This window comes from Staurois parvus, unplaced genomic scaffold (genome assembly GCF_062004578.1).
Source record: "Staurois parvus isolate SC_StPar_1 unplaced genomic scaffold, SC_StPar_1.0 ptg000131l, whole genome shotgun sequence".
Taxonomy (NCBI): Eukaryota; Metazoa; Chordata; class Amphibia; order Anura; family Ranidae; genus Staurois; species Staurois parvus.
The window spans coordinates 12,311,196-12,324,746 of record NW_028317927.1 but is presented as its reverse complement, the minus strand read 5'-3'; the positions used below and the strand labels follow the sequence as shown (position 1 = coordinate 12,324,746).

The 13,551-nt window shown below is 38.9% G+C and overlaps 1 long non-coding RNA gene across 1 annotated transcript; it reads right to left on the bottom strand.

The window, feature by feature from the left end:
- Nucleotides 1–2,334: 2,334 nt before the first annotated feature.
- Nucleotides 2,335–11,709, bottom strand: LOC149466397 (uncharacterized). The gene is made up of 4 exons (XR_016312093.1): nucleotides 11,612–11,709; nucleotides 6,065–6,095; nucleotides 3,109–3,251; nucleotides 2,335–2,489 (listed from the first exon to the last, which is right to left on the bottom strand). It is a non-coding gene; the product is annotated as an uncharacterized LOC149466397 (long non-coding RNA).
- Between the last annotated feature and the right edge of the window lie 1,842 nt (nucleotides 11,710–13,551).

The following is a 13,551-nucleotide window of genomic DNA, read 5'->3' as shown; positions in this document are numbered from 1 at the left end:
GGTGAACCCGCTGTGTTTGCGCTCCTGATGTTTTATCTTGATTGTAGACTTTGACAATGATACGCCCACCTCCTGTAGAGTGTCCTCCACTTGTCTGGATGTTATGAATGGGTTTTTCTTTACCATAGAGAGGATCCTGTGATCCTCCACCACTGTTGTCTTCTGTGAAAGTCCATGCCTTTTTATGTTGCGGAGCTCACCAGTGCATTGTTCTTTCTTCAGAATGTACCAAACTGTTAATTTGGCCACTCCTAATGTTGCTGCTATCTCTCTGATGGATTTGTTTCATTTTTGAAGCCTTACAATGGCCTGTTTTACTTGCATGGACAGCTCTTTTGCACACATGCAATAGATTCCAATGCAAATACCACACTTAGAATGAACTCCAGACCGTTTACCTGCTTAATTGATGAATAATGAAGGAGTAGCCCACACCTGGCCATAAAACTGCTTTTGATTCAATTGTCCAATTACTTTTGGTCCCTTGAAAAAGAGGGGATGGCTACTCTTAAGAGCTGTAATTCCTAAACCCTTCCTCCAATTTGGATGCACATACCCTCAAATTAAACCTGAGAGTGTGTACTTTCAGCCCATATCCATCATATAACTATAGCTTGAATATGTTTTGGTAAATACCTGAAAAAAAACTCAAAATTATGCCTGTGTCCAAATATATAAGGAACTAACTGTAGCCCTGTGGATAAACAGCTAAAACTTATGTAGGAGGATTTGTTTCTCTGTATCACCTGAGGCTAGTCACTTCACTGGGCATACACAGTATAAGGGCCTATAACCACTTAAGCTATCAAAGATATACTCTAAAGCAGATGGTTTCTTTGAAAAACCAAATATACCTACTCCAGGAATGATATGTGTTTGTTTCCAGCAGACTATCATACATTGGCTCGCAGTTTCATTTAAACACAGTCACATTTAGTTAAAATGTGGCATTATTTTGGAATACTGATTCCCTAACAAAGAACTCATAGATGGAATATTAAATTGACATGGATAATATGATAAACATAGACAGATAATACTTCCATGTCTTACTATATTATTATTACTCTAATATTAATATTATCACTAAAATTCTATGTGTGACAGGAGCGATACCCAAGCAGGTAAGCACCAAGTGTTGGAATGCTAAGTGATATACAGAGGACTTTGTGAGGGATTTCCAAGCAAAATACAAGCCTTATTAGCTAAGAAAAAAATTGGGATTTATTAATATTCAAATCCTTAATGTCGGTCACAAATATTTTTCACTGAATCAATCAAGTCTTAAAATACACCTGTTGTCACCTTCTGCAGTGCAAATTGACAACAACTGTGGGGCCCTGAAAGTATCTAGAATTTCTTCCAGTAGCCCTGAAACACATTGTATTCATTTATGCAAATATCAGTTTATGGAGAAAAGTTAAAGCTTTGTCCTGCTTCTTCTTGCCTCTCATACCTCTCTACTGGTCTACTAATGTGATTAAAGTGATTATAAAGTCAAGTGCTTTTCTATCGTAATATGTTATCTGCATTAAGGTAAAAAGCACCCCACTACTTTGCAGGCAGGTCCAGTCTGCTTTCTCCACTGTAGGAGGGTCCCCGACCAGAATGACATCACAGCTGGAGAGGAAGTCAAGAGAAACGTGGTTTCTCTATGGGTTTCCGTGTTCCTGGAGGCAGTGTTTCAGTTGACCTCTGGTGGCCATCTTTGGATGAGCAGAGTCTTTATTAGTCCCCGCCCCCAGATTTTGGTGCGCATTTTGCAAGGTGGTTGGTAAAGGGAAAGAGCACCTGCCTGTCAGGGTGAGTGAAAGAGGCAGGGAAAGAATCCTGATAAGTAGGGACAGGATAGGGACTTGCAATCCTGAACCTCCCTTTTGGCCACATTCCGCCCTCTAAAGACAAACACTGTTGGTGCATCTTTAACATTTGACTCTCTGCCCAGAATTGAACTGTGAGTGTAACCCTTAGTGGTGCTCTCCTGCTGGGGTTGTTTGTAGTTGGTATGTTTTACAATATAAGTTCCAGTTTATCAACAACTGGACTCTGTGCCTTTTCTGCAACTACATCCGCAGCACCCACCCACAACTTGTCCTACCCACCCACATCCCTAAACACTTATCTAACTCCTGTCACCCCTCAAGCACTGTCTCAGCTGCAACACCACTCCCCTCACTTCCTGCTTTCACAGGAGATGCTGGGGGAAGTGGAGCTGATTTAGATGAGGACTAAATGTCTGGTGATTATCTGCTCCTGACCTAATTAATCTTGCTGGCTAGCTCAGGAATGTGCGCACATAAAGAAACTCACACTGACACGTTTGGTCTGTGAAAACTTCTCTAATTTATTGAAATGAAAAAGTGAGTTTATATATGCAAAATGATGTGAACATCATGTGAGAACAGCATAAGCATTATATTAGTCTTTGGTCACTCTACACAAAAACAATCTTCTCCAGAGTATAGGCGTGATCTTGGCCAATGTCTTATCTATAAAAAGAAAAACATTCCTTTGTCTTCAAGTCCACTCGAAGGGAGGGGTTGGTGAGCAGACATTTCTTGAGCAAGGATAACTACAAAGACCAGCAAGACAACAAATATACACACAACACATATATATTCATACAATACATTTATGAATATGAAAAACATAAAAGTAATAAAAGTAGATATATATAGAAAAATGTATATATCCAACAAGAAACCAAATAGGCATTTTACCATATCCATCACAGAGCCATAGGATCCTGGTGCTGCCACTTAAACTCCTGTGAGGAGGGAATGGGGTCATTGCTTACTGTATGGGCCTGTGTGGGTCTAAGGACTTATGGACATACACAGCCCGGCTTGGGAGTGCGCATTCACAGGTCATCCCTGAGCATCCAGCTTTCTAAGGAGGTACCCAGAGGAGAGAGAAGTTAACAGCTGCGGTGGGGGACTTATTTTAACCAAAAAAAGTAAAGTGACTCTAAAGGCTGTTTTTCAAGTCGTCAGAGATTACTATAGAGGTTCAGGAGAAGAGAGGGGGAGGGCCAAAACATCATAAATGAGCACACCAGCGTTTTAGGCCCCCACATAATTACAGATACATTTTGTAGGTGTCATGTACCTGTTGCTGGAGCTTGGGATGATGAGGTTGGCCTTTTGCATTACTCCCATCCAAGCGCTCCTGTGGTGGAGACAGGGTCTGCCAGGGCAGTGGAAGGGTGCAGGTGCTAGGAAGTTTGTTCACCGAACTTGAACTTGGAGATGCTAAGGTAGGATTGGCAGAAATGAGGAGTCATGTCACAAGCCAAATTCGTTAGCAGCCAGGTACAAAATCACAATCAGGATCCAGGTCAGAAGCAGACAGGGATCTCATTCTTTTAGGTCCAGGTACACATCTATGCTCATGACTATAAGCACGTGCACATCTATGCTCACAACTATGAGCATGTGCTTGAAAATTAGCAGTGCGAGCCTGAGGTTCCTGACAGTAGGTATGTGCAAACCTCCCCCAGGTGCCTGAATGTCTTATACATAGACACTTTACACTGTTAATTAACACACGGTTTACTTTTATTATCCCTCATGTATTTAGACAGCTGGAAGCCTTGATTTACAACCCAGAAGTTTTCTGAACAACTTTCCATACTCTTAGATGGTAACACTCTTGGACCTCAGAATTCAGAAGGCCAGTTACTCAGAAGTAATATTCTCAAAGCATGAGAAGTTATACAGCACTACTTACTATTGAATGGTTTCTGCTGATAATTGGTGGTTCTCTTTTGGAAAACATGCACTACTGAACATAGCGGGTTGATATACTACAATCAAATAGGCTGTTTACTTTGCAAGGAAAATAGCACATTACAAGAGAAATTTCCACAAAGCTTAGTAAATGAAAGAAAGAATGAAAGAACACGCAATAACATGCATGATTGAATGATGGAAGTCAGTAGAGCTTCACCTCATTTACTAAGCTCTGGGGAAAATTCCCTTTCAAAGTGCGCAGTCTATTTGCTTTTAATAAATCAATCCTAATGAATCCTGGACCTTTATATAAGTCACAAAGCATCTGTATAGCCAAAACTACCAAACCAAATATTGTACAGCTATATAGACAGCAAAGCATTTCACGGTAGTTTTTAGCACTTAAATACATAGTTTCTGCTTTTCCATTATTCATAGTCCTACATTCTGCTATTTTAGAGATCCATTCCCGAAGTAGGAATTAGGCAATGGAAAGAGAATATATATTACCACTGTACCACTTTTTACATTTTTACTATATCCATTGCCACAAGGTATGAATACTCTTCAGATTTAAAGCAAAGGAAAGATGGAAGATTCAGAGTCCTGAGAGATTTGTATTTGTACATGCTGAAGAAATCAAAGTATTTTTTGACCTACTATACTGCTAACTTGAACAAGAGCAGGTCCAGTCAAAACAAGATCTGTAGTTTGAGAGCTCTCAGTATTAATCTGCAACCCTAAGTAAATATTTATTCTGAACCACAATGCACTTTTTATGTTAGGATTAATGCGGTGAAAAATGGTCTGTGCTTGTGCTGTCTGACTCTGTCCATGTAGAGTAAAGAAAATGGGATTTATTCCTGGGGAGAGAAGAAATAAAAGCATGGTTTCTGAGTAGATATACAAACATTCTGCAAAAAAATACTGTTATCATTAAGTTACAGCTTATGATTTAAAGCATCCTGAATAAAATAAGAGTACATTCTCACTTGGGAAATTCTTAAAGGGCAAGTCCACTAGATTCTTGGACTTCTACAAGGAGGAGCACAGAATGACCGGAGACTGATCACATGTTTATTTTAGTTCTTTTTTGAAAATTTTATATTTCTGCTATTCCTGTAAAGATAATTTAATTTTACTTTTGGAATTGCTACTTGTATTTACATACCTTTTTAACTTGAACCCTTCTGTGAATTTAATTCAGATTTTCACATTCTGACGTCTTCTGGTTTCAAACATTTCTTTATAGTTGAAGCATCCAATGTTTTCATGATGTCTTCAACTTACAAGCTGACCTCAATGCACTGTTTAATTGGGCAACTATGTGGCAAAAGAGGTTTAATGTTGATAAATGTAAGGTTATGCACTTGGGGGCTAAGAATATGCATGCATCATACATACTAAGAGGAGTACAACTGGGGGAATCAATGGTGGAGAAGGTTCTGGAGGTTCTGGTAGATCAAAAGCTTAATAATGGCATGCAATGCCAAGCTGCGGGTTCTAACGCAAGCAAAATCCTCGTCTGTATTAAAAGAGGTATAGACTCCAGAGAGGGAGCTATCATATCACCCCTGTACAAATCATTAGTAACACCTCATCTGGAATATGCAGTTCAGTTTTGGGCACCAATTCACAAAAAGAACATTGGGGAACTGGAGAAAGTACAGATAAGGGCAACCAAACTGATAAGAGGCATGGAGGAGCTCAGCTATGAGAAAAGATTAGAGGAACTGAATTTATTCTCTCTTGAGAAGAGGAGATTAAGGGGGGAATATGATCAACACGTATAAATACATCAGTGTTTCATATAGCGAACTTGGTGTAGAGCTATTCACCCTGAGGTCATCACAGGGGACAAGGGGGCACTCTTTACGCCTGGAGGAAAATAAATGTAATCTCCAAACACGGAAAGGTTTCATCACAGTGAGAGCTATAAAAATGTGGAATAGACTCCCTCAAGAGTTGGTTCTGGCCAGCTCAGTGGATTGCTTTAAAAAAGGCCTGGATTCTTTCCTAGATACACAGAATATAACTGAATACTAACATTTATAGGTAAAGTTGATCCAGGGAATATCCAATTGCTTCTCGGGGGATCAGGAAGGAAGTTTTTTCCCTGCAGGAGCAAATTGGATCATGCTTTGCTGGGGTTTTTTTTGCCTTCCTCTGGATCAACTGTGGGTATAGGATTATAACTTTTTTTTTAATGGTTGAACTTAATCGACTTTTGCCTTTTTTTCAGCCAGACTAATTATGTAACTATGTAACTATGTTTTCCCAAGAGGGCCCAATTATAGTGTATCTAAAAAAAAATGTAATACAGTGCAACTTACCCATCCTTAGATGTGTTTTTTTCTTCGTTTTCTTAAAAAAAAAACCAAAAGGATAATAATCACTCACCTTTTTTTGTCTAGACAACAGAAACAAGATAGAACTATGGAAGTCCAATGTCTCTAATATGGTCCATAACATAGAAGGACATGGTTCTGTAGTCCTCACAGAACAATGTAAGTGATAACAGTCAGCACAGGAAATTATCTGCTTACAAGATTTTCAGTAAGATCAACAGATATTTTTTGAATAAGTTAAACATATATTGCAAAACATTTTTAGATTTAACGTTTTCTTTATTAACTTTGTATATTAAAAGAGAAAAGAAGGACATAAAAATGTCAAGATACAGCAAACACAATATCCAAAGAAAAAGGGAAAATGGATTGTAGTAGTATATGCACAATGATAGTACATATAACATTATGCCAATAGATATCCAATAAAGATAACCAATAACAGTCTAGCAAAGAAATTAAGCAAAATAAGGATATCCATAAGCATATAGATCCAGGAACCAAAAGTAAATGAATATAAAAACACATTGCTGAAAAGTGTACAAGCATATAATGAAAATGTAAAAAGCCTATTGCAACTTGAAATGTAAAAGGTCTCCGCACATATAAGAAGAGAAATAGACACGCAAAGAAGGAGATGAAAAGGATAGGGGTAAGAAAGAATCTGCAAGGGATGAAATGTAGAAGCCACCCTACAGGGAGGTGTACATATCCCCTGACAGACATGACATCAAGAGCATAAAATTATTGATGTACAAAACACTTTTAATGGGATAATTACCAGACCAAGAGGGACCAATTTAGATAAAGTTATTGCTAGGGTTTACATATATTATAACTATATGTAAGGACATGGGAGAACAACTCTAAATCCATTTTGTAATGCATCAGATAGGTTTGATACATAATGTACACATCGCCATTTAGAATTTTATACATGTCAATTTTAAGGATTAATGGCCAACTCAAACACCATGGCCAGTGCTGCAGTGCACTTCGCCTATAGCAGCTACCTTAGTTTGCATTATGTGTAGTTCGAAACCCAGGTTCCACCAGAAAATATGTGCTGGACTAAAATATTTGGGTGTGCCGGCTATTGCAGTTACACTACTTTCTCCACAAGTTAAAAATACTGGTGTCCAAAAGTGTTTCCATTGGTCCAGAGTAGAGACACACTAAGACAAGTAGTTTGTTACTGGCTGGATCAAGAGATGAAAATAAAGGGGAAAAAATTAAAAAAGAAAATGAATGCAGCCAACACAGTTAAGGTGTAGAAAGCTGCAATATATTATATTTTTGTTTTTGGATTTAATGTCACTTTAATTTAAGTGGAGACTTGCTTCTCATCATTGTCTCCTCTATATGGCCTACACACTTGAGACTTCACGATTCTCACTTCTCTTTGTGGTTTTGCACAGTTAGTCTAACTGTAGATGATGTGCACATCAAACAGTTTATAAAATATGATGCATGATATGACTTCCTGTAGTTACTCAGCCTGCCACCTGCTAAAATATCCAAAGAAGGCAGAATTATGCTATATATGAATCTTGTCAATATATCTTATTGCAAGTTATTACAGTTTAACTTATAGTACTACAACCGATGCACTGACACCTGTGTTCAGGTACTCCCACTTTAAGAATAAGGCAAGTGGAGCAATGTATGGTCAATTGATTTGCATTTGTAATGTGCAACATGGCAGCTGGAACTCATGAATAAAGGGTACCTTTCTTTCAGACACTGTCTGGAACCTTTACCCCTCCCCCCAAACCTTACAGCAGTTGACATGTGCGGACTCCTATAGTAGTAGTAACACACTTGACAAATGATTATGGTTGTTAGAGGAGGCTAGCTATAGAAAACTGTGTTAAACCTACAGTTTTGTATACTCTTGGTGCAGAATTAAAGCCTACATTTAGTCAAAAATATTTTAAAAAATCATCTCAAGAAGCAGTGCTAACATTCAATGAGCAGTGTCCCTTGAGCTGCTGGCTGCTGTTTTAGTTAGAATCCAAAGTCATCTGCAGTTGTAATCTTCTGCTGCTGTGGGGGTTATTAAGAGCCAAAGGACCTGACATAGACGTTTGTTAAGAGTGCTGACTATGGCTGTCCTCTCTGCCCACTCCTCCATTCAAATAAGCTGGACCATATGTAGCACCCTCATAGTTTAGCTAGGGGGGAGCTATACTCCAGTGGTTATACAGGGGCTGAGCAGCAGCCCAGATGTAATAGCCAGAGAGGGATCAAATTGTGGTCAGGGCTGAGAGGCTCTGCAGGCCAGCCCCTCTGGAATTTCTCCCTGCTCTAGGGCTTTTGGAGAAAGGCATTAGAGGCAGTGGGTGGATCTGAGGAATGGCTGCCTGCACTCTTGAGGGGTCCTAGCCAATCCCCAACAAGAGTTTGGCAAGGGGCTGGACACTCTTAAAAGGTTTTGGAGTCTGCTCAGTGGCAGGAGTGTGGAGTGTGGGAGAGGCGGGTGAAAGAAGGAGAAAGGAAGATGTGAGGCTGTGAGGAAGGAGGCTGCCAAGAGGCCTAGTGTGATGGGGCCTGCGTGGAGCTGGAGAGGTGGAAAGCTTGGAACTCACTGGCCCCCTGACAGAGGACCACTTGTATGGCAGGGAAGGAGCAGTCCAGCTGATAGGCCTGGTAGCAGCAGTCAACCCACAAGTGGTACAGGAGAGGATCTGAGGGAAGGGAAGGATCACTCTGGTGGGAAACCAGATTAACCCACTACTAGTGACTGTTCACTTCTCTAAAGGGACAGGAGCCAGATTCCCTGCTCAAGAAAACCTCCAGATTGCTGGGTGAAGAGGAGAATTTAATTTAGGGTCTGGGGTTCTACATTATGAAGATGCTGGCTAGATCTTCAACAGAGATTGTGCTGCAGAGAAAGTTTGTGAATAGTTCCAGGAAGTTTTTCCTTAGTCATCAGTTCCCTTGGGCATCCTATACCCCCTTACCCTGTCCCAGTTCTAAATCCCCTTAAAAAAACCTTAAAAACAAAGCTCCAGGACTGATTTCTGACTTTGGATGCAAGCTTGTATGTAGTACCAGTGGTGCTGATGATTATTAGGTATAGCATGGAGCACAAAATAGTGGTGAAATATGGCACTGAAACAAGGCTGAATAGATTGCTGCATTTATGAAGAATCTGCGTGCACAGTTTAGGGAATGAGTTCACACAGGAAACACATACTGTAGGTTTTGAAGTAAGGTAAATCAAGGTTCAGTCATATGAATTATATGCTTTGTATTCATTTTCCTTTCTCTACACATGACTGGCTTGAAGTAATTACAGGATCGCTTTAGTTCACCTAACTTTAGTAAATTAGGAATATTCTCCTAAGCACAAGAACCCAGCACTAGCTTCACAATAAAATAAAGACAACTTTCAGAAGCCATTTTTGGAAACGGGCACTTTTTACATTCTAATGCTCTCAAACTGTTTTTCAGATAGGTGATACTGTACTGTTTTGCAATGAAGCTAAACAGTAAATGACTTCTCTTTCATTTATTTTCACATAAGGGAGTTATTTATATCTCTTGTTGCCTGAAATCTGCCAAGATATCTGTGTTTTGGCAGATCGCAATGGACAGCATTTTGTTCTTCAGACTAATTAGGACAAGAAAAAAAGGTCTCAAAATGCCCTTGTCTTCCTAATGCGTTCTGCATGACAAACTTTACTGAAATCTCGCCAAGCACATGTAGGATTAAATATGACATTACATTAATTGACTTCTCAGTTACTGTAAAAGGAGGTTTGTTTGTAAATTAAAAAAGCGTGTAATTTCACATCTCTCTTATGAGCTGAGTTGATAAATAAATGTTTACTTTTACTCAACAAGTAAAGTGTAATCAGGTTAAAATTAGCTTATATCAGATTTATGACATAACCTAGATGGCACACTTAAGAACACGGCAGAGAGCTATAAAAGGAAAGGAAAGATGTTCCCGTGTTGGCACAAGCCAGTAAAATTAAAGGGTCAGTTCACACAGACTTATATTTCACCTTCGAGTAGACACTGGTGGCCTGACGGAACTACTGGCTGTACAGTATATTTCTCTTGGGGATTCAAATGGGAAGACTTTTGCATTTGAGAGTTTTGCCCCCCCCCCCCCCTTACTACAACTGTTGTTATTGGGAGGTCTCACTCTCATTGCTGAAGACAGCAACTACTTAAAGCTCATCTAAATGGAAAAAAAATCCCATTCCACCCACCTGTACCTATCTAAAAGTCCCAAATATTCACCTGAAACTTTGGTCATCTGAAAAATTGAATCCCAGGTTTTCTTTCTTCTGCTTCATAGTGTGGTATGGGATTATCTAAGGAGGGGGGTAGAGGGTGGACAGGACATTTTTTTGTTTTTTTTTCCTGAAGATTTATAATAATTATGGAACAGATTACACAGGATGACTAAAAATACTGTAAACATTTTAGAGCAGTCAGAACTCACTCTTAGATATACATGTCTAATCTGAAATCCCACAGGGAATGGAGAAGATAAAGGGGTACTAGAGACGCCTTACAGTGTATCTCAATATCATTCCAAACACACATTTTCAGGTCAGGTTAAAAAGCCACCTGCCAGGAATAAAGGGAATGATCAGCATGGAAACAGTGAGAAAGGAACAAGTACGGGGCAAACTTACTGGTAGAGCAGATAGTGTTACAAAGAGATTATGAAACATAAATGACAAGCATCATGAGGTGTGGAAAATGTGGGTTAAAATAATCACTTGTGGTAGATGGCTGAAGCATGTGCTGGGGAACCTCTCCACGTGGTACATGCAAATGTTCCTGTAGTAACTACATACCATAAAATGAAAATCTGATAGAGGCTCTATGTAAAGCAAAAGCAAAAAAAAGAAGACTTTGCTGAAGTTCCACTTTATGGGGCTGTGTTGACAGGCTTTCTGCTTGTGACGCTAAGAGAATGAAATGAAGCCTAAGTTGTCACCGAGCAATAAAAAGTATATATCTATGAGGTATAAGCAAGATCCCACACTCTGGTATTCACCCTCAGAAACAATCTACATAATAAACTCTGCGCAGCACAAATAATTAATAACATTCATATGAAAACAAAAAAATTAAAAACTTCTAAAGTATATGATTGTGCAACAATATGTGATATAATCCATTTAAAAAAATGATCATACACTTCAAATATTGTTCTACATCTCCATCATACTTATAATTCAATATAGTCCTTGTGGACCAAAAAAATAAGTTATGATCAGATAAGAATGATAATTCCCCACATGGACACTCTTATTTCAGTTTACTTTGTTCAAAATAAAAAACTTTTTCCATTGTGTATCACTACCCATCAGTGCCCTCCTTTATATGCTCACCTCCACTATAGACCTCTTAATTATATGAATTCTATAAATTACACCAATCAAAATCTAGCAATCAGCTTATTTTGTGGCTCTCCTCACAGATCCTCTCAACAGAACAAAACAGAATCTTAAGCTCTCTGTATAAAGTAATGTATTGCTTCCAAAAAGATGCAAATATACTGACATAACATACAGAAAAAAAGTATCCAAATACGTATGTAGCAGTGAACAAGGCACTCACAATAGTGATCAGTGGATCCACAAACTCTTGTATGCCAATAATTACTTTCTCCCTAAAAGCCAAATAACAGCTCAGAATGAATGGGATGACGCCAGAAGGGTGTGGCTCTGGCATTACGTTTACTTCCCCAAAGGCTTAGCTTCATTAGACGGACCTACGAAATAAAAAGTTGATTGCCAAATTTCGATTGGTGGAGCTTCTTATCATGTATATTGTTACATAGTTAATCTGACTGAAAAAAGACATAAATCCATCGAATTCAACCAAAAGAGAATAAAAAACAACACACACAAACATAACCCCCCCTTATACACTATCCAATACCCATAGTTGATCCAGAGGAAGGCAAAAGAAACACAATAAAGCATGATCCAATTTGCTTCAGTATGGGAAAAAAATTCCTTCCTGATCCCCCAAGAGGCAATCAGATATTCCCTGGATCAGATTTAATTATAAATATTAGTATCCAGATATATTATGTGCATTTAGGAAAGAATCCTTTCTTAAAACAATCTATTGAGCTGGCCAGAAACAGTTCTTGAGGGAATCTATTCCATATATTCACAGCTCTTACTGTGAAGAAGCCTTTTTGTATTTGGAGATTAAATCTCTTTTTCTCCAGACATAAAGACTGCCCCCTTGTCCTCTGTGATGACTTTAAAGTGAATAACTTTAAACCAAGTTCACTATATGGACCACTTATGTGTCTAGACATGTTGATCCTATCCCCCCTAATCTTTCCTTCTATTCTTGGGATTTAGAGATCTGTAGTGGAGGTGAGTACATATAAGGGAGATCACTGATTGGTGATGATACACATTGGAACAATGGTTTTTATTTTGCACAAAGTATATTAAAATAAGAGAGTCCACATGGTGGATTATCATTTGTGTCTGTTCATAACAGAGTTTTTTGGGACACATTGAAATACACTTTGCACTTATGAATGAGATGTTGCACAATTATATGAAATGCATGATTATTTCAAATTGATGTTGTCTCATATTGTTGCACGTTCATATATTTTAGAAGTTTGAAGTTGTTATTATTATTATCATATGAATGCTATTCATTAGTAGCGCTGCACAAAGTATTTATTTTGATAAGAGAATGCACTTGCATTTGAGAACAGTTTGAGATGCTTCTTAGATCATTTACAGTTTATTGACCGGTACAGCTGACCTCTTTCTGATCTCCTTCTAAGCTAAACCAACCTGCATTGAGCTATTTTAGCACTCCCATTGACTTGTATGGAGAGAGAAGCAGTTTTCAGCACTGATGGGCACTGATAGACTGCACTGATGAGGTGGCACTGATGATGCGGCACTGTTGGGCATTGATGAGGAGGCACTGATGATGATGCACTGATATGCGGCCCTGATGGGCACTGACAGGTGGCACTGATGGACACTGACTGGTGGCACTGACTGATGGCACTGCTAGGCACTTATGGGCGCAACTACTGGGTAGCACTGATGGGTGACACTGGTCGATTGTAGTCTGTCACAAGAATTCTGTCGTAGATAATATGCATCTTAAATTGTTCTCAGAAAGACAGAACAATTTATTAGAACATATTACATGCTGTGAAGAAAAGCCAGTAAAAAAGAATTCTTTTCTACCACAGTTTATCTTATATAATGCCCATTCATTCCTGGCATTTTGAATGATGAGTTTAGGTTGGCACACACACATCTTTTTTAATGCTATATATGAGCATTTCGAGACCAGTTTTGTATCAGGCCAACAGATGGCAGCACAAGGCTGCACGGACAGTCACAGGGAGCACCGACCTCTATAAGTAAGTGTACCAAAAGAAATTGTCCTGTGTACATCAGAGTTATGCAAGTGGTGCTATTCTGACCACCTGTGTTACCACATCT